The sequence below is a fragment of the Halichoerus grypus genome, chromosome 7, assembly GCF_964656455.1.
Source record: "Halichoerus grypus chromosome 7, mHalGry1.hap1.1, whole genome shotgun sequence".
NCBI lineage: Eukaryota > Metazoa > Chordata > Mammalia > Carnivora > Phocidae > Halichoerus > Halichoerus grypus.
Window position 1 is genome coordinate 84,832,183 of NC_135718.1, and position 19,782 is coordinate 84,851,964.

Genomic DNA, 19,782 nt, shown 5'->3' on the forward strand with positions numbered 1-19,782 from the left:
GCAGAATATTTTATCTTATTCTGGCTGCTGTCCTCCCTTTCTGAGATTAGACAGAGACCCTCTAAGGAGAGAGAGGACAAGGAGACCAGGACGGGCCGCCTGGAAATCAGACTGTGACAACGTCTCCACGAAGAGCTGCACCCCGCCCTCTCTCGCTGCATCCTGGGCAGGGGTGCAGGACGACCCCAGATGGGCTTGAGGACCTGAGAGTGGGGATGACCTGTCCCCGCTCCCCAAACCCAGGTGCAGGAACTGGAGCTGCACTGGGCCTCCTCGTTGGCTGAGAGATGGGAGACTGGACCGAGTAGCATGCACAGGTTTCCATTTGTCTTCACCAGACAACAGCATATATTTTGAACACCTCCAAGAACTGAGAAAGAACAAGAGGGAGAGAGAGAGAGAGAGAGAGAGATGCTATCTGAAAGCAGGGACACAACAAGAGGGACCACAGGGGGAGTGACCTAGACCGTACAGGGTGAGGACCAGGTCAGACACTGTGGACGATGGGACAGATGTCACCGCAGACAGACAAACCTGACACATTAGCAACGTAGATGCCACCCCAGCTACCATGAGTGAGAACGAAGGGAGAATCACTAGCTGGGTTTAAATGTCACTAAACGAAATCTAGTGCACGTACACCAAAATTACGCTGTCTGGCATCAGGCAAAAGAGGCCTAACGTTTAAGGTGACAGAAAAAAAATACTTCTTTTGCACACCTGGGCACATGCTTTATAAAATTAAAACATTTCTGGACTGGAAGAAATCTTAAAAGTTGTCTACTCCAACCTTGTCAGGTAGCCAATAAAAGAGCAAAAGCCTGGCAAGGTAAGGAGACATGCACATACTGCGGCTCGAGTTAGCGGCACGGGCAGACCCAGGACCCAGGGTCCTGTCTTGCACTTTATACTTCTTTCCTCTGCATCACACAAAAGGCTGTATTTGTGTGAATGCAATACAATCATTGTTTCAAAATAGAGGCAGCTCCATGTGAACTGTGAAGATACTCACACAGGCTTAACAGGTAGGCACGTTTGGCATGCCAGCTTATTATTCTTGCTTTCAGTGACTATTAAAAATATGCCCTCTGGGTGTTAGAAGTAATTTCTGCTTCTGGGCTTGCTAGAGGCAAGGAAAAGGACACTTTATTATCATCACAACTCAAAACAAGTAGTTAAAGCCACTTTTGAATATTTTATCACCAACCTGTCTACTATATACTTTTAAATTAGTTAGGAAATCAATCTAGAGTAAATCTGACTTAAATCTGAAATGACAAATGTAGTTTGCAAAACTGCAAACTGCAACTAGAAGGAAATTATACCAGATATTTTCCCAGATAGTTTTAAAGATGTTTTGTTTTTTGATATAAATGCTTTGATATATGCCATTTCAAAGTCTTATTATTAGACTGATTGTTCCAGGTAAGAGTGAATAAAACCCTTTTGTGTCCTTCTGATTATTTGTTACAATTGTGTTTCCTTTGTCAACAAAGCAGAAGTACAAGCAAGTGCAAAATCTTACAAATTTTGTTCATTTTTTTTGTATTTTATGTCATACAAATTTTGATGTTTTCTGATCTAATGACCTTCATTTTCTAACATCAAATCTGACATTTTTCCTATTTTTTTTTAAAGATTTTATTTATTTATTTGACAGAGAGAGACACAGTGAGAGAGGGAACACAAGCAGGGGGAGTGGGAGAGGGAGAAGCAGGCTTCCCGCTGAGCAGGGAGCCCGATGTGGGGCTCGATCCCAGGACCCCAGGATCATGACCTGAGCCGAAGGGAGACGCTTAACGACTGAGCCACCCAGGCGCCCCACATTTTTCCTATTTTTAAGCTTCACATGTTTCACATGTGGCCCATTTTAAGCCATTTTTCCTAAAATTAATAAATGGATATTTTGTCTTCTGTAGTCATTTTCACTTAATTCTCTTTGGGGTATTTCTAGATGTCACCTATTTATTCTACTAATCACGGGAACCATAAATAACAGTGAACAGAAATTAGCATATGCAAATAATTTTTATACCCATCAGTACATTTGATATTCAAAACAATTTAGTGAGGTAGAAATCATTTTTAAAATTAAGGATAACAGTAGTAACAATAGAGTGCTATTGGTAGGCAAGTTTACTTATCACTCTCAATGAAAGATGAATTTTTTTAAAAAGCTCAGGGAGTTTAAATTGCCAAGGTCAAATAGCTGGCATTCCATATATATTTCAACTCAAATGTTAACAGAGAATATTATTTTAGAATAAAGCCATTTCAGCATAAACTTAAGAAAAACACTTAACAAATGTAAAGTGATAATAAAAAAATGTAATGTGACAACATTATTCAATCACGAATAAAGAGAAAAAAACAGGGTTAGCCAAATTGCCAGAAAGATGTGTCTCCACTTCTCTGACTCCTGCTGAGAGGCCACCACAGGCCTCAGAGAGAAATTAGATGCACTGTGCCGTCCCCATATGTTCTCCTGAGAGCAACATGGTGACAGGAGATGCTGATGAGAAAAATGAAGTCAATAATATCAGGAGTTAAACCTGTCCTGGGTGTGGTGTTCTAAAACAGACAGATATGTGCTTGTATAGACAGCTGCTAAAGCCCAGTGGTTAGACTTGAGCATATTTAACTTTTCTACATCTCTACTTTGAAAGAAGCGTATATCAGGATTCTGCTTTTGGGTAAGATGCAGCAGGGTGCAGAACACAAATGCACAATACAAATAAATCTTATTTTATTTTATTATTATGTTATGTTAATCCCCATACATTACATCATCAGTTTTAGATATAGTGTTCCATGATTCATTGTTTGTGCATAACACCCAGTGCTCCATGCGGAACGTGCCCTCCTCAATACCCATCACCAGGCTAACCCATCCTCCCACTCCCCTCCCCTCTAGAACCCTCAGTTTGTTTTTCAGAGTCCATTGTCTCTCATGGTTCTTCTCCCCCTCCGATTCCCCCCCCTTCATTCTTCCCCTCCTGCTATCTTCTTCTTTTTTTAACACATAATGTATTCAAATAAATCTTATTTTAAAGACACCAGAGCACTGTACATGCAACAGGGATCCAATGCACTGCACTCAAGAAAGGAAAGAACCCTTCCAGGCACTTCCTCTCACCTTCCCTCCTTTATCTTAGTCAGAAGATTTGTCATTGCCCACATTACACAGGGTGGCCACTTACCTGAAACCCTTACATCCAAATATCTTTGTGAATTCAGATGTTTTCTATGTTTAGAAAAGCAACACAGTGGATATATTCTACTTCCATTATGCTCTTCACAGGACCTGGGGTGGCAACCCCAGATGAAGCACATCAGTAGTTCTGTAACAGAGATATAAATATTGACTGGAATTGTGATGAACAAAGGTTATAAAGAGTCTTTTGTTAATTCAAGCCAGGAGAGGCCAGATGAGTTACGACAAAACTTTTGGTTTTTTATTTCAGAATTGTGCCATACAGAGTGTAGAGATTTATGATATTTTTATTGTTGTCAGAGACCATAGAGATATATGATATTTTTATCATTGTCAGTAATTGCCTATATGCCCCACTGAAATGCAGGTCCTGTGGGGGCAGGGACCTTTCGAATGGGATAGTACATGACTCCTAAGGAGCTCTCAATAAATGAATGAATGATGCTTTGCAAAAGAGATGCCCAGGAAACAAACAAAAAAGGAGCTGCTTTGTCGACCACAAAACAAATCTGAGTGCTTTTTATTTCTTCATCAGTCTTGAGTCACGAGTAACAAGACTTCAGCTCAACACATTTGGGTGTCTCGAAAAGTTACAGTCCTTGTATATATTGAGACAAGAACAACTGCAAATGTTTAATGTAGATGGGGCCCAGAGAATCATTGATAACGTAGCATTTCTAACATTTCCTACTTGAAAAGGGGGAAGTAATTTTGCTCATGAAGATGATCTCCATAAGAGCTCTTCACTTAAAAAGCACCATTTCTTCCTGGGGAATGACAGCTTATAAACAAAATACTATGAACTGTTTGTGTAGTAAAAATGCAAGGAACAGGGATCATCCCAATACACAAATATATACTAACAGCGCATTTAGCAAGAGAAAACAGGAAGAATATAAGATTTACATTGTATCCATTTAAAAGACATTTCTTCATACAAAATATCTCAGCTTTTCATGCTACTGCAATCTTTGTGTTAAATTAGATCTTGAGAGGTCACATAGAATTTATGCCTAAATCACATGGGGGTGGAAAGTGGAAAAGCTACCTAGGAGTCAATTATTAGAATAAACATAAATGAGCACAATTTATAAAAATGCACCAATCAGCTAGTCTTCATCTTACCTTATGGTATGTCTGAGAGTGTATAAAGTCTGTTGCCAAGATACACAAATGCAGATAACACCCTTGACATTGTTCCTGAGCTCACAGGATGTGTTTTTCTTTCCTTAAGCAGCAAAAACAATACAAGAATGTCAGTTAGAGGCATGAGAGCACATTCTTCTGGTAATAAGAACTGAGACAGAAAAAGCACCAGTCTGAGCTGGTAAAGAAGGGTGGGGCTTGAACAGAACCTTCACTGCTGTTTAGAGTGTGGGTGAGTGGGAGCTGCAGGGAAGGAAGTTTCCTGATGAAGGAAAAGCATATGCAAATCTACCACAGGGGAACCAAGCATGACAGAGGCAATGGCTTAAGCTGAAAGCAGCACTCAGCTTTGGTTTCTGGTGTGGCCACTGTGGGAAGGACATGGCCAGGGATTAAGCATTTACGTCTCCCAGATCCTTCCCAGGGATTGTCACAGTACTTAACAACCTTGCTGGAGAAGTAGCTTATAACTGAACAACTACATTGTATATTCTGTTTGCCAACACGGCCTTCTTCTGACCACACTGGTTTGGGGGAGGATCGGTAGGGGGAAAAATGCAGGATAGCTCTGAAACATGATTTAAATAGCATCATCCCCATGTAAAACGCACCTGATCCTGTCCACATTTGCAAATATCACCAGTGTTTGTGAGCATATCCGCAATGCTTTATCCTGCTCTACACATCACGCTGCTTATAAAACCTGAGCAGAAAGCATGTGACGGGAAGGTGGTAAGTCAGTGTAGCCATCAAGAATGTGGCCTTTGGAATCTGACCAGTCCCAGAACAGCACTCACTGAATTAGTAATCATAAGCAAATGACCTAATTTGTCAAACCCTTAACGTATCTTACATGACAGTTATAGATAAAGCCAGAAAAGCATTCAGGACAGAGTTTGAGTTCAGTGTGTGTCAGCTGTTGGTATTATCACGTAATTGGCTCTACTGCCAAGTATTGTTCAAGAAATGGTTGGTGATAATTTTTAAATATTTTAAATTTCATTAGCAACATTAAAATATGACTAATAGAACTGTAATCACCTTGTCATTTTATTAATTTATATAGTCTTACATAATCTTCTGCTTCACAACAAAACCTACTGTTAAATGTCACATTTGTTATCCTACTACACAGGGATGAATTCATCCTCTGTGCTCCTCATCTTAGAGCATGTTGCATGAGGTTGCCTATGCACAGAGCAGCTCGTTCACAAAACAGCCTTTGCAGATCAGCACACCTGCCCCGGTGACCTCAATGTCCATGACAGACCTTGGGGATGGTGGTTATTTTGTAGGAAATGGGGAGATTGAAGAAATAGGAGGTAATGAAGGTTGCTGCAAAGACTCATCTCATATTGCATCCACTGAAATCGCTTAAATGCCAAGTCTGGATGTTTCTCTGTTAGTAAACATTTCCATTTTTCTGAGGAATTTGGATATTGGCTTCAATTTGACCTTTATAGTAGAAAAGTATAGAGCTTTCAGGACTTGACAATATGGCAACTTCAACACAGATTTCTTAGAATCCTCATTTTGACACCATAATATGTAGGACATGTCTCGCCCAGTGTGAAGGAAACATTTTTCAGATAGATGACAGTTTCAGCTGCCGGGAACAAAGTATATTTCACCCTATCAGCAGCATGCCTCTCCTGCTCCTGGGTGCTCTGAAGGGAATATATATGTCATGCATCCCATATTTTGTGGGAAAATCCCAACCACACATACCAAGCCTTCTGACAATAAATCCATCAGTTCTCAGGTGCTATAGCACTAAATAGACAGAAATGAGATTTTCATTATAAGATAGCAAAATCACATTATTTTCTACTCTCTAATATTAACCCACAAGTCTGCCTCAAGAAGTTTGCAAGAATTTCTGCTCACAGTTGTGAAGTGGGATTTATGTGGAATTCTCGATTTCTATAACCTTTAATTATTGTTAAATAGGCTGAGAATAAACCAAAATTATTATTTATAGACTTTCCTCAATATGTACCCAATGCAGTTACCTTCTATGTAACTTGACTACTGCAAACTGTTGCAATATTTCCCCTTAGTTAACCTTGACTCTATTGGCATCATCTGCAAAAAAACAAAAACAAAAACAAAACAAAAAACAAACAAAAAAACTAGCAACTAATTACAGGCATTAATATATTTTCTTATTGGATTTATACTGTTAATCCCTTTCCAAAGAAGGCTCTGAGGTAGCCTTTAAACAATTCCTTTCAATCGATAGAACAGCTTCATCTGATTTTTTTCTTAGACCTTCACAACAGCCCTATGAATGTATTTGTTATTATTGTGAGAAATTTGTGATTGAAAAAATTGTCAGAGTGGTCAGGTGACCAAGACAATATGGCCTCCAAATTCCATAGCCAGAGCTCCAGTCAGGATTGGCTTAATCCGGATGCTCTACTGGATGCTTTCCACTCCACCATACTCCTGCACATAGGCAGTATTGGAGATTTGTAAAAGATATAGAATAGGTTTTTCCTGTGTAATTAAGCTTGAGTCCATCAGCAGGCACTCAGAATTACCGAGAATTTAAGAGCATGCTAAATTTATAGTCATCCTTACAAGCCTTAGGCCTTACTTTGTTCCACGTTACAAAGTCATCACAGGGAGGCTGGAACCAAACTCTTCCAACACAGTGGCAAACATTGCTCTTGAACCGTTCAGAAGCCCTTATGATCCTGGAACATGGAGACCAATATATCCAAGCAGAGCTAATAGACGTCTACATTCTAAAGTTCTTCATCTGGTACATTTGGATATGAATCTGACTGCTTCCAGCTTTGTCAGCTATGACAGTAGAATCATTCATGACTTTAAAAGCCCCCAGAGCAGTCTGGAAGCCCAGTTCCAGGGAAATATCGTGTATCGTCTTTAACAATAGCAACCAAGACAGGGGTTGATGACCACACTCAGGTGCAAGAAGCTACTGTTCTTGCTGATCCTGAATGGATCGTCCCGGAGAAGCCATGGGTAGCTTGTGTTCTTTGATTTATCATGATCCAGGGCTCAGAAAATAGAGTCTACACTCATTATTAGAATATAGATCACATGGACTTAACTTCGACACACCATGTTTACTTGGATAATGAGCCAGCATATAAAACAACAGGACCATAATCCAGTTTCTTGAGGATAAATTACAACTGGAAATAAATCCATTAGGGGAATTATAACAAGATAAAATTTCATCTCAGAAGATATCTTGTTGCAATTGAAACCTAAGTCATGTTACCAGGTCTAAATCTTTCCATTGGTAAGGAGTCTTCAAACATGGCCTCTAATCTAAAAGCTTTCATTTAAAAAATCTATATGGGTCCACATGTCAGACAGATCTGGATTCAAAGCAGAATTTTCTAATTTCCCAGTTTGGGGAAGTTACCGAACATCACAGGATCTCGATTTCTCATCTGAAAATGAGGAGTTTGTGGTTTTCAATATTATTCTATTTATCATGCTTAGCACATGGAAGTTGGGCTGTGATTTCAAGTATGAAAATGTTATATCATTCTGATGCCTTGATATGTGGTGTCCTCAGACCACTAGAACTATGATCTCCATTTCCATTTTTTTTCTAAATCTGTAAAATAAGAGTTTCTATAGTTTGCAGGCAGTTGACTAATCCTCCTAAAAGTTGGCCAGCTCAGAGAAAATGTGATGTTCACGAATAAGGTTTTGGAGATTCTCTCTTTATCTTTCTTTTTATTTTATTTTATTTTTTCTCTCTTTTTCTTTCAAGGGATATTGCAACCTGTGGGCTAATCCCCAAATGCCCTCGCAGAGCTGTGAAGACCAGAAGGGATGGGTAATGCAGATGTGTCACCACTGCTGAGCCCGGATGAAAAGAACATCTTCACATATGGCAAACTGTAAGTCTATACACAGATGAGTAAATCGTAAGGACCCTCCAGCTTCCACACATTTCACAATAATCTTTTAAAATAACCGCTGCTACTTGAGTAGAACCCTCAGAAAACTACAAAGTTGTCAATTTATTCTCAAGCTTTTGAAATTCCATCACCCATTTCCCTAAGGTAACAGACTGTAATGTCTTAAGTCTCCAAACATGGGAAGTCACATTTGCATTACATATTACATTAATATTTTCCTCACGTTCTTAGTTAATTTTTTAGAAAGAAAATGTAGACTTTTAGTTCATATTAATGGAATTTGTGATTAATTATTCTCTACCTCATTAGGATGAATATATATATTCATTTGGGGGAATGTTAAAAGATTCAAATGCTTGTTTCGAATCTATAGTTCAGATTGTGTTACTGGACAGTATGAAGGGCTGTCAGGCAAATCTTCGGTTAGAGATGAGATAACCAAATAATGCACACTTTCTTGTTTCAAAAGAATCATTTCCTCACAAACAGAGTTTATAATTAAATATGCTACATAGGGGGCACCTGGGTGGCTCAGTCAGTTAAGCATCTGACTCTTGATTTTGGCTCAGGTCACGATCTCAGGGTTGTGAGATCAAGTCCCACGTCAGACTCTGTGCTCAGCTCGGAGTCTGCTTGAGATTTTCTCTCTCTCCTTCTCCCTCTGCCCCTCCTCCTGCTTATGTTCTCTCTCTCAAATAAATAAATAAAATCTTAAAATATACTGGATAGTAATCTGAAATACAATTCTACATTAACTCTTAATATGCACATTGGTACTAAATACGGGTGCTGATATCCCCCCTTTTCAGTCCATCAAAACATTATCTCATGAGTGCATAAATAGTTTGCACTTAAATTTTATTGAGGTTATGTTGGATATTGACATTGGAAAGGAAAGGACTAATGATAAGAAATTGAGGAGCCTATAAAACTAGCCAAATCAGAGGTATATCTCACAGGAAAACAAAACATAACAAAATACTCATGTATTTCAATCATGAGAGCTGAACGGATCATTCATGAGAATTTATCCTTGATGTTACTTAGTGACAAGGCTCTTATCTCTCCACCACTTCATTAGCTGGAATATATGAAAAGCAAAGAAGAATGCCCTGTTCTCATGTTTTAGCACACTTTATCCAAGAAGACTCTGGAATACGCTACTCAAAATGAATCATCCTTTAATGGCTAAATTAATCATAGGAAACGTAACAGAACAAACAGAATTTTTTTTATTCCAAATACATTGCCCAAATGCTTGCAACATAGATTTTCACTTGTTGGTTCACTTGTTGTTTATTTTCACTTGTTGTATGACAGTCAATGAAGGAAGTGCCAAAGAATCACAAATACACAAATATGGGTCAGCCAAAAGACTACAGAAGAGCTATCCAAGAAATCATATGTGGCAAGTAAGCATCCAGGTTAAGGGATAAGAATATGATAATAGCAGTGCTTTACGCACATATCCTCATTTATCCCCCCTGATTACCCCATGAACTCATATTCTCATCCAATCTCGGAGATGAGAACACTGAGCTATCACAGGGTTATGGATTTGCCCAACCTCACAAAGGATGTAAAACTGCAGTGACTATGCTATACTGAATCACAATAGCAAAAAAAGCAAGAGCATATAACAAAGACCCAAATTCAGAGATCAAGTCAACCCTTTAATGATGTTTGAAATGACTAATAAAAATGCCAAGGGGCTCCTGGGTGGCGCCTTTGGTTAAGCGTCTGACTCTTGGTTTCAGTCGTGTTCTCAGAGTCATGAGATCAAGCCTCAGTCTCTGTGCTCAATGCAGAGTCTGCTTAAGACTCTCTCTCCCTCTCCCTCTGCTCCTCCCACTGCATGTGCTCGTGCTCACACCCTCCCTCTCTCTTTCTCTAAAATAAATAAATAAAATCTAAAAAAAAAGAAAAAAAAGCCAAATGCCCTTTGTTTATATGGAATTGACTACAACTCTTCCAGACTGGGCAATAACACTAAATATCAATAGATTTGAAACCCATGATTAAGTATATTATTTTAGCAATTTCTTGACTTTGGCTGAAACAAAAACAACTTCTCTCCTAAGAAATATTCGAAACATCCAAATAAACTAATGAGGTACAGTGGAATTCCTTTAAAACATATTAGAGCACAATTTATGACAAAACGTAGTACTTACTTATGAATATAATAATTATTGATTTACTGACAAGAAGTACTCTATTGTATTTGTGTTTTATTTTATTTAGTTACCATGTCTTTTATTTTATTTAGTTACCATGCTTAGAAATGCCATATTATACTCACAGGGGATGTATCCCTTGGTGGTTAAGATTAAAATCAGATTATCTGGACTCTACTACTTTCCAGCTATGTGTCCCTAAAAAAAAGTCCTTAATTTCTCCATACTTCAGTTTCTCCATGTGTAAATGAAGAAAATAATAGTAATTATTCCACAGAATTGTTGAGAGGATTATATAAGTTAACACACGAAAAGTACTTTGAAAAGGAGGTAGCATATATTAAGGACTCGGTAAATTTTTGTAATTATCATGATTATTATGCAACCTAAATATAAGTAAGCTATATTATGATGGAGTTCTATTCTGTTTCCAAAACATAAATGGACTCACTAGCATTATATAATATAGGCTATTAAAAAAAATAGAAGATTGGTACATCCATGACTATGTACCCAAACTGGAAGTATATGTCTTCTGCATCTTTGTTTCTCACGATTTTGCTGTTCAGGAGGAAAGAGGAAGAGGAGGGAGACCGCTTGGAAGCTGCCTCAGTGAAAAATTGTCTGTATGATGCTTGGTCCCTTATCCTCTTTGTTTGCTTGTTTTCTTGCTGAAATGGAACCTCTGAACCTTCTTTCCAATCATGTTAGCAATAATGCAGGGTATATATTAACCAATTTGTGAGTTCTATCATGCTTTATTTGGGTCACATTCACCGAGCAAATGCTCCTTTTCTGCTTATCCTGAGTTGCATTATACAGAGTCTGAAAAGTTTGGAAGTGCATATTTTCATCTCATCTATTGGACTCATTACACCATATTTTAACAGCCAAACTGTACTCACTAGTTTACATAACATCACAGTTGAAACCATACCAGTGAGTCAAATGGGGGAATTTTATTCACCTCGACTTGTTCATGCAGGATATTCTGGTGAGTCAGTTATTTCTGTACATTCATGGTCAATCCAGGCTCCCCACTGGCCGAAACTCATGAGCAAATTTAGGTGAACTCATTGGCTGTTGCTGAAGGGGTTAAATTGAAAGTATTTTCACTCAGAATAAACTTCTGTAACACTGGGAAAAACAGGTAAGATACAGTTTTACCTGGAGTGCCTGGGTGGCTCAGTTGGTTGAGCGTCGGACTTGGTTTCAGCTCAGCTTGTGGTCTCATGGTCATGAGCTTGAGACCCACATGGGGCTTTGTGCTTAGTGTAGAGTTTGCTTCGGATTCCCTCTCTCTCTCTCTCCCCCTCTGCGCCTTTCCCTGCCCATGCTCTCTAAATAAACAAACAAATAAATAAAATCTTTAAAAAAAAAGATATAGTTTTACCTAACAAAATTTACAGAAAAAGTCACACTTAATTATACCGAAAATCAAGCTTGCTTGATGTCTCAGTGTAGGCTAGTGAGCCTGAAGAGGGGTGCCACCAGCGCCTAAAATACCAGACAACTTTTAACTGTCCCCACCCCTGTGCTGCCTGGTCTGTCCCCCAGCTTCTGGGAGCACTTGCACATCAAAAGATCACTTCAGAAAAGAACTATTTGTTTTAGTCCTCGCCCCATTACGGTGATGCCACACCTGGTTACCAGTCCTCCTGAATAATATTTCACCTCATCTCGGGTGGATATGGCTGATATTTTGCTGGGGAGACTAATAAATCAACACATATTTCACTGGCCACCTTTTGCCATGTCCTCCCTTGTCCCTGTCCTTAGGCTACTGCTTAGATTTGTCATTAGCACACAGCAAAAGCACCATGGAGTAATTATCCTGTCATTTAGGAAGCAAATACAACTTTTTTTAGATGGGATCTTAGTCTCTACATGCAATGCAGAAAGTTTTAGAAGACTGAAGTTCTGTGGCTTAATATAAAGAAATGAGGATGGTTTGTTTCTCAAGGGTACTAGGTAGGGTCATTAAAAATGAAGACCGCTCAAAATGCAGCCCATTAGTGGTAAAAGGTAAGCTGCAAGTAACTGAATGGCAGAGGAATCAAGCTCATTTTTATTAATTTTCTTACCTTTTTCCTACTAAATATTTTTAATGAGCTGCCAACAAGAAATTGACTTACTGCTTGACATTTACTGCATTTAATTTCGCTGGGAGGGAGAGAACACACACACACACACACACACACACACACACACACACACACAAATAAGCCTGTACGTTAACAGAGAAACAGCCCAAAGGAAGGTAGCCAAAGGGTGAAGTAGATGCTCTTGGGAGGCTGGACAATGTTGTCCCACTGAGGAGATGACATCAGGAAAATGTAAATGCCAAAATAGCTCTAAAATCATCAGTGGATGAAATGCGGTTGATTATATAAAATTGAGAACTAAATATACTTAAAATTATGATTCCATTGATGTCAAAAACCGTAAGTTTAAGAAACAGATTCTTGAACAAAGTGATTGAAATGAAGTTGGATGAAAATCCATTTATGAGGATTTTTAAAGAACACATCAGGTCAAATAAAAGTGAATGCAAGAGAAGGGACAATCTTTTACTCACAAGGAAGGGACTAATTGCCCTCATAGCTTTTCCTAAGTATGAGTTTTATGCTTCTTTTTGGCCAATTTTTAGCTCATGGAATCAATTTTATACTTAGAAATTATTTAGCAAGGTATATGCTTGAGATTTTCAAATTCACTTTCCTTTTACTGAAACAGGCTATGTTCATAAATCACTGATCCTTTGCCACCTTACTTTCACATTTCGGCTCCAGTAAATGTCTTTAGGTGTCCTCACTAATGTCTTCGTCAATTTTCAATTCCATATAAATGCAGAAGGAAAGATATTTATCTCAACTAAATGTCAAAACTACATTTTGAATTAGCACGCCTTGCATTCCTGACCTCTGTTTCCACCTCTATTTCGTTTCATTTTTAAATAGTGTATTTGTGCTTCAGGTGCAGTATTAGCAGAAATGCAAGACTCTGAATAGAAGAGTTTCTTCATATTTTTATGCATCTATAATTATAGGAGGGTTTACAAGTAGACATACTGTAATGTCTTTAAACAGCAAGGCTTGTGCTCGTTTGGGGAGCACATATACTAAAAATTAGAATGATACTGAGAAACATAATTTTTAAGCACAATTATTTTCCACCCCTGAAGATTATTTTTATTAATAAAGCAGTACTATTGATTTAAATAATTAACATACATTAAATTGCACTTATTTAGTATGGACAATGTCATGAGTTTAACATGTATGAAACCATGACCACAACCCACATAATAAACATCTATTACCACCCCAAATTTCCTGTTGCTCCTAGTAACCCCTCTGTCCCACCTCTGCTTGTCCTCATTATCCCCAAGCAACAACTGGTCGGCTATCAGTCCCTAAATATTAGTTTGTGTATCCCAAAAGTTTACAAAAATGTAATCGTATATTATGTGCTTTTTAAAAAATATTGCCTTCTCTCACTTCACACAAGGTTTTGAGATCCTTGCATGCTGTAGCCTGTATCAAGGACTCATTCTTTTTTATTGCTGAATAGTATTCAATTGTTCGCTATACCACAGTTTGGCCATCCACTCACCTCTTGGTGGGTGGACATTTGGGTTGTTTTGTTTTTTGACTACTAAAAACAAAGCAGTGATAACATTATGTACAAGTCTTTGTATAAAAATATGCATGCAGGAGTGGAACAGTTGAATCATATGATAAGTATGCATTTAGTTTTTTAAAAAATTGCCAGTTTCCCAAAGTGATGGCACTCTGTCGGTCCAGAGTGTAACAGAGTTCCAGTTGCTTCACATCCTGAATGATATTTGGTATGATCTATCTTTTTAATTTGCATTTCCTAATATCTAACAATGAGATATTTTTCCTTCAAGTTTTCATTTAAATTCCAGTTAGTTAACATACAGTGTAATATTAGTTTCAGGTGTAGAAACATACATCACCCCATGCACAAGTACATTCCTTCATCCCCATCTCCTGTTTCCTCCATCCCCCTACCCAACTCCCCTCTGGTGACCATCAGTGTGTTCTCTAGAGTGAAGAGTCTGTTTCTTGGTTTGTCTCTCTCTCTTTCTCTCCCCTTTGCTTGTTTTGTTTCTTAAATTCCACATAGGAATGAAATCATATGGTATTTGTCCTTCTCTGACTGACTTATTTCACTTAGCATTATACCCTTTAGATCCATCTATGTTGTTGCAAATGGCAAGATTTCATTCTTTTTGATAGCTGAGTAATATCCCATATACCACCTCTTCTTTATCCATTCATCAGTCAATGGACACTTGGGCTCTTTCCATCATTTGACTATTAACAATGGGATTTTGATTGAAATTGTTTTGAATGTATAGATCAATTTGGGGAGATATGAAAATTTTTTAAAAGATTTTTTATTTATTCATTTGAGAGAGAGAGTGCAAGAGCATGCGTGGCAGGGGGAGTCGGAGGGAGAGGGAGAAGTAGACTCCCCGCTGAGCAGGGAGCTCGATGCTGGGCTCTATCTCAGGATGCTGGGATCATGACCCGAGCCGAAGGCAGATGCTTAACAGACTGAGCCACCCCGAGATTTGAAATTTTAATAATAGTAGTAAATCTTCTGAATCATGAACACAGTATATTTCCCAATTTCTCCAGGAAATGTTTTGTAATTTCCATTACATGATACTTTCACTCTTTCTTCAAATCCATCTCTAAGTATTTCATATTTGGTTTCATATTGATCTTTTGGACTGCTACCTTGGTAAACTCACCATTAGCTCTAGGAACCTTTTGTTTTGTAAATTCCCTCAGATTTGCAACATAGATGATCCTGTCATCTATGAATAAAGGTAATTTTACCTATTTCTCTTCCATTTGAATGTGTTTTCTTTTTCTGCCTTTATTGCTATCTAGAACTTCCAGTAAAATACTGAATAGAAATAGTAGGGGATTGTCTTGTGCTTGATCTTAGGGGTAAAGCATCTATGCTTTCACCATGTAGTATCATGTTATCTGTAGGTTTTCGATAGATATCCTTCATCATTTTGAATAAATTCCCTCATATTCCTACATGGTGAGATTTTTTTTTCAAGAATGAATAATGGGGTTTTTTAATGCTTTCTCTATAGAAATGATCACATGATTTTTCTTTTTTTAGTGTTTTTGTTATAATGAATTATATTGATAGAGTTTTCAAATGTTAAACAAATCTTGCATTTCTTGTGTAAATTCTAATGGTCATGAAGTATATTGGTGGATTTATATATTGATGGATTCAATCAGCAAAAATATTCTTTAGAACTTCACGTTCTCATTCATGAGGAATACTGGTTTGCAGCTTTCTTATACTGTCATTGGTTGATTCTGCGTCAGGGTGATGCTGACTTCACAGAATGAGTGGGAATTAGTCCTTTCTTTTTTCTGTATGAGTTTTTAATACTGGTATTATTTCTTCCATTATTATGTTTGGTAGAATTCATCAGTGAAGCTATCTGGGAGGGGAGCTCTTTTTAATAGGAAAACTTAAAAGCTACAGTCTTAATTTCTTTCATAGATGGAGGTCAATCCAGGTTATCTGTTTCTGTGCTAGCTTAATTTGCATCATACAGATTTTTCTAAGTTGTTAAATTTATTGGTGTAAAGTTATCCATAGTATTCCCTTAAAATCCTTTTTCATTTCTTCAGGATCTCTAGTGGTGTCACCTCTCATCTTGATATGGATAGTCTATGTCTTCTTTTTTTCGTGATCAGTCTGGTTAGAGATTTTTCAATTAATCTCAAAGAAGGAGTTTTTGGTTTTATTGATTTTCTTTATTGGGTTTATGCTTTCAGATTTCCTTGACTTGCATTCTCATCTTTATTATTTCCTTTCTTCTACTAATTTTGAGTTTAAATGTTCTCTTTTCTAGTCTCTTTAATGTGGGAAATGAGTCAAATGACTTGACACTTTTCTTCAATTTCAGGGATTTGTTTCTATAAATTTTCCCTACGTATGGCTTTAGCAGTATCCCACAAATTTTTTTTAAAGATTTTATTTATTTATTTGAGAGAGAGAATGAGATAGAGAGAGCATGAGAGGGGGGAGGGTCAGAGGGAGAAGCAGACTCCCTGCTGAGCAGGGAGCCCGATGTGGGACTCGATCCCAGGACTCCAGGATCATGACCTGAGCCGAAGGCAGTCGCTTAACCAACTGAGCCACCCAGGCACCCTATCCCACAAATTTTGCTGAGTTTTAATTTTCATTCAGTTTAAAATACTTACTAATTTACTTTTGATTTCTTCCTTGTCCCATGGGTTATCCACAAGTATGTGATTTAGTTTCAAATATTTGGAGTTTCCCCAGATATTTCTTTTAATGATTTCTAATTGAATTCCATAGGTGTGAGAGAACACACTTGCATGGCTTTAACCCTTTCAGCTTCATTGAAATTTATTTTATAACCCAGAATATGGTCAACTTTGGAAAAGTCCACTTAAAAATTTTTTAAATATGTATTCTTCTGTTATTGGGTGTCATATTCTATAAAAGTCAATTTGGTCAACTTGATCAATGGTGTTGTTACATTTTTAACCTAATTGTCATGTTGTTATACTTTTGCTGATTTTCTGTCCACTATATTCTTACTGATTTTCTGTCTTGTTGGCCTATTAATTACTGAAATAATGGTACTACAATCTTCAACTATGATTGCAAATTTGTCTATTTCTTCTTGCAGTTTTATCTTTTTTGTTTCATGTATTTTGAAGCTCCATTAGTAGGTGAATACACATTTAGGAATATTATATCCTCTTAATGAACTGACATTTTTTTCATTATGAAATGATTTCGTTACCTCTGATAAGATTATTTTCCCTGAAATCTACTTTGCTATAAATACAGCACTGCAACTTTATATTGATAAGTATCAGCATAGTATTCCATCTTTTTATTTTTAACCTATTTGCATCTTTATAGTTGATGTATGTTTATTATAAGCAGCACAAAGGTGTATCTTACTTTTTTATCTAATCTAATGACATATATTTATTAATTGGTATATATGGACCATGTCATTCACTGTAATTATTAGGGGCACCTGGGTGGCTCAGTCGTTAAGCGTCTGCCTTTGGCTCGGGTCGTGATCCCAGGGTCCTGGGATCGAGCCCCACATCGGGCTCCCTGCTCGGCGGGAAGCCTGCTTCTCCCTCTCCCACTCCCCATGCTTGTGTTCCTGCTTTCTCTGTGTCTCTCTCGTCAAATAAATAAATAAAATCTTAAAAAAAAAAAGACTATATTCAAATTCATCACCTTGGTATTTGTTTTCTCATTGTTCCTTTCTAAACTTTGTTCCCTTTTTCTTCTTTTTCTGACTTCTGTTGGATTAATTGAATAATTTTATTATTATATTTTTTTCTCCTTTGGTGGCTAATTAGGTATAGCTCTTTGTTTTCTTAATTGTTGCTCTAGGTGTAGAGTTTAGCTCTTTAACCTACCACTGTTGGCCTGCAAGTGGTGTTATGCCACCGCATGGGTACCACAAAGCCTTGCACTGCCCCTAACTTTGTTCTGTTGTCACCATACATCTTACATTACCCATGTGATAAATCCCATATCACAGATCACAGTGCCATAATGTTTATTCAGACAGTCTGCTCTCCTCTAATTTAAAAGAAGAAAAACATCTGATATATTTATACATGGAATTCTCATTCCCAGTGCTCTTTCTTCATTTGTGTACACCCACATTTCTATTATCATTTTCTTTATCTCTAAAAGATTTCCTAAATTTCTTGTAGTATAGGTGTGCTGGTGGTGAATATATTTTGCTTTTGTATGTTTAAGAAAAACTTGATTGTACTTTCATTGTTTTTAAAGATTTTACTTATTTGAGAGAGAGGCAGAGAGAGAGAGTGAAGAGGGAGAGTGAGAGGGAGAAGCAGACTCTCCACTGAGCAGGGAGCCCAACGTGGAGCTCGATCCCAGGACCCTGAGATCAAGACCTGAGCTGAAGGCAGACGCTTAACCGACTGAGCCACCCAGGTGCCCCTGTACTTTCATTTTTTAAATAAATTTTACTGGATATAGAATTATAGGTTGATATATGTAAATATATATTTTTTTCCTCTTAGTACCTTAAAAATATCACATTGCTGTTTTCTCACTTAAATTGTTTATACCAAGATGTCTGCTGTCATCCTGATCTTTGTTTTTCTTTTTCTTTTTCTTTTTTTTTTTAAAGATTTTATTTATTTATTTGAGAGAGAGAATGAGATAGAGAGAGCATGAGACGGGGGAGGGTCAGAGGGAGAAGCAGACTCCCCGCTGAGCAGGGAGCCCGATGTGGGACTCGATCCCAGGACTCCAGGATCATGACCTGAGCCGAAGGCAGTCGCTTAACCAACTGAGCCACCCAGGTGCCCCTGATCTTTGTTTTTCTGATGTAATGTCTTTTTATTTATTTTTTTAAAGACTTTATTTATATATTTGACAGAGAGAGAGCACGCACACAAGCAGGCAGAACGACAGGCAGAGGGAGAGGGAGAAGCAGGCTCCCCGCTGAGTCAGGAGCCCGTGTGGGGCTTGATCCCAGGACCCTGAGATCATGACATGAACCAAAGGCAGATGTTTAGCTGATTGAGCCACCCAGGCACCCTCTGATGTAATGTCTTTTTAATCTACATTTAAAAAAACTTTTCTCTGTGTTGGATTGTTTGATTATGATGTGCCTTTGCATAGTTTTGTTCATGTTTCTTTTGCTTTGGCGTCACTGAATTTCTTAAGTTGATGAGTTTATTTGGAAAATAATTGCTTCTTATTTGGGGAAAACAATGCTTATTATTTCTTCAACATTTTCTTCCACACTCCTGTCCTTCAGGGATTCTAAATACAAGTGTACTGTATCTCTCAATGTTGTCTCACAGCTGTATTCCCCGGCCACACTTGAAGACTTTGTGGGTTGGGGTGCCTAGGTGGCTCAGTCGTTAACCGTCTGCCTTCACATCAGGTCGTGATCCCAGGGTCCTGGGATCGAGCCTCACATCGGGCTCCCTGCTCAGCGGGAAGCCTGCTTCTCCCTCTCCCACTCCCCCTGCTTGTGTTCCCTCTCTTGCTGGGTCTCTCTCTGTCAAACAAATAAAATCTTTAAAAAAATAAAATAAAATATAATAAAAAATAAAATAGAATTCTTTGTGGTGAGCCAAATGATGGCCCCCAAAGACATCCAGGCCCTAATACTGTAACTTGTGAATATCACCTTACATGGCAAAAGAGACTTGGCAGAAGGATTAATTTAAGGATACTGAAGTGAGGGAATGATCCAGGGTCATCTGGGCGAATCCTGAAC